Raw genomic sequence first — 3,306 nt, forward strand, 5'->3', positions numbered from 1 at the left:
GTTCATTTGTCTCCATCTCTGGTGCTGAGCGCTCATTGCTGTGGTATTTTTTTTTTTTTTTTTTGTCAAAAATAAAAGTTAAAAAAAAAATTCTACTGGTAAATGCTTCGATGTTTTACTCATTTTTTGTTCATTTTCTTGCAAACCCCTAGAAAGAATGCAGGAATGTCTCTAGTCTGGTATTACTTATTGAAGAATAATTAATTGTGCCCAGTTGCTTATGGCATTTCCTTGTAATTATCAACATCTGTTAATAACTTTCCATTAATGTAATAAACTTGCAGCTAATAGTGTAATATTGTTAACGCAATACATTTCCCATTCATGTAATAAAATGTAACTACTGTTAATGTAACTTTTTTTCCCATCAATATGATAATTATTACATTACTGGGTATTGTTACATTAACAGGAAAGTTGAAATTTTAGCTGTTCAAAAATGTGCCACCCATTCACAAATTTGGTAATTAACTATGATGTTATGTTTAAAAAAGGATGAATATGTATTGACTTTTTATTTTTTGCCATCTCTTCATGCATTCCGACACATTATCTTGCTCTTATCAATATATCAGAGAAAAGATATGGGACTAGATGATTATAACACATATTTGTCATATTCTATATATTATATTCTATATATAATAAGGGTCTGAGTTACTAAAGCAGTTTCTACCACAGAGCTTAGAGAGCCATACTGAAGTCACAATCAACATGGAATACATGAACGGTCCAGTCTACAACACACACACACACACACACACACACACTCGCTTTCTCACAAGCAAACTTCTAAAGACACAAGTGCAAGAATTTACTACCAACAACTACCTGCTACCAACTATCTGAAATATTAAGATGGAAAACCCACCGCAACAGCCTCTACATCTAGCATTAGGTAAGGCACATATATTTGTGTAATTTGAGGTTATAGATACATAAGATACATGAGTCATATCCATGTGAACAGAACTGACCTGCTGATCTGACTGTATGTTTGCTCCTGCCAGATGATTGGTTCGTCCTGAGCGAAGGAGACGTCGTGGAGGTCAGAGTCGAGGAGGAGGAAGAGGAGGAGGACTCGAAGAGATCCAGGTGGTGGGAGGACCTGAGTGAGGCCTCTGACTCCGTGACACTGCTGATGACATCTGAGCTGACTTTGTCATCTCAGTCCTGCAAATAAAGCTTATTGCTTTTTTTTTTTAATTTCAAGGAGCTGTCAAGTTGTTCTTTAAACAGAAATCAAAATCCTTCAACTGCCTCCTTACATTTTACTTGTGACTGTTGATTGTAACTGGTGATTATAGTTATTGTCATTTTTGTTATGGCAGCACAATTATATTGGCATTAAATATCGGTGATGTTATCCACACTGCTCTGTTATCGTAGCTTCCGTGACAGAGATTAAATGTACTTTATATGCTGTAATTCTAGACCTTTATTCTGAAATTCTTCTACACAATCATACACACTAATCGTGACAGTCGCCACATGAAGAAAACATACATTTCATGATACTGTATTTATGATCTCTCTATTTTCCTGAGGGTCTTATGACATTCCAGAGACAATAATGACAGTTATGCAATGAATAAGCCCTGAAATGGATCATAATCTGGAAAAAAAAGACTTTTGAGTCCACGTGGTTTTAAAAAAAGCAGACATGATACATGATGCACACCTACATGCACGCACACTAGGGTTTGACCAATGTGTTTTTGAAATGCTGCTTCTGAAATTTTTGGATCGAATTGCTACGAAAAGCTGATATTTTGCACCAATATTCAGTATCTTTAGATTTGACCATTTTCATGCCCCAAAAAAAAATGTAAGGATTCAGTGTCTCCCCCTGAATTGTATTCTTGACAGGGTGGAAAAGCCTCTGAAACAACATTTAGACCAGTGATTCTCAACCTTTTTCATATCAAGGACCCCAAATTTAGTCCACATTAGAGCCACGGACCCCCATTTGATGAGATTTTGTCTCTCAGACCCAAATCTGAGAACAGTTTTATCATTAGATATGATTTTGTCCAGAAGTCAATGACTGTCTGTATTGTAGGTAGAGAGATAACAGAGAAACTATCATCTAAATAGTCATTCTTCTACAGTCTCTAATTGTGTTAACTTCTTGTAAATGAAATAATGCTGAAGGACCCCTGGTGGTCCCCGGGCCCCGCGTTGAGAACCGCTGATTTAGACCATCATGGGACACTGAAACTCTCCACTGAAACCCAGAGAGACAAGAAGAAGAGGATTAAGAAAAAAGATGGAAGATTAAATGGAATCCATCTGATGTAAACAGATATATTGGTCTAACCCACATACAATGGGATAGTAGGTAACATTACATGACACACACACACACACACACATATCCCACATTCTGATATTTCAGACACGCACCAGTCTTGATTTTTTGATTTTTTGGGGAACTGGAAAAATCCCCCCTTTTAAAACACACTCTGCTTTCTCTCTCTCCAACAGGCTTTCCTAGTTCTCTTCATGAATAATTCTTCCCTTATGGGATCGTCAGTACTGGAAATGTTAATCCGATGGTAGCTCTCGTGTCTAACACTTCCCGCGAATCCTTGTGGGGTGGAGCAAGAGTGCAGCGGCAGTTTGTTAAAAGCTTGTAGAAAGCAGAACTTCCTCTCTCTCTCTGTACCTTTTTAAAGCTATCTAAAAAAAAATAAATAGGGATGCTCATGAAAATGGGGAAATGTGAAGCGGTGGTTGTAATTTTTTAATCCCTTGGCTACAGCGGCTGATGGATTACAACATTCCTTTTACTATTTTAGCAGCCGTACTGACTTTTACCGTAGACCGGGACTGTCAGTGGTCTTATTCAAGTCAGGCTGTTTACATGAACCTTTGATCCCCTGTGCCGGAGTCTCCCTGATGCCATGAATAAACCAGGTATCACATGATTCCCCCTCCCTCTTTGACTGAGCAGTAGTAGCTTACTTCTAGTACAAGGGAAACAGTAGTAGTTCAGGTTAAGGTGCCATGTTTTCGGTGACATCAAAATGTACCCATAATGCTGTGTGAGTCTGAGTCTGTACAAGCTCAATACCTTTTTTTGTTTAGTTTATTTGCACAAAGATGTAAAGTGACAACAAACACTAATAAAAAAAACAATGCTAAAAATTGAAGACAGGAACATAAACATAAAGGAAGGAAGGAAAGACAAAGGAATTTCAAAATCATGCTCTAAATGAAAACTAAACGACATGGTGGAACATTCAAGATGCATGAAATACCATGGGGAAAACATTTAAACAGGCCTGATGGATGGAATTATAA

This window comes from Centroberyx affinis, unplaced genomic scaffold (assembly GCF_046629955.1).
Source record: "Centroberyx affinis isolate AG114_WGS23_722 - 3 ecotype Tasmania unplaced genomic scaffold, CSIRO-AGI_Caff_v1 ptg002908l_1, whole genome shotgun sequence".
Taxonomy (NCBI): domain Eukaryota; kingdom Metazoa; phylum Chordata; class Actinopteri; order Beryciformes; family Berycidae; genus Centroberyx; species Centroberyx affinis.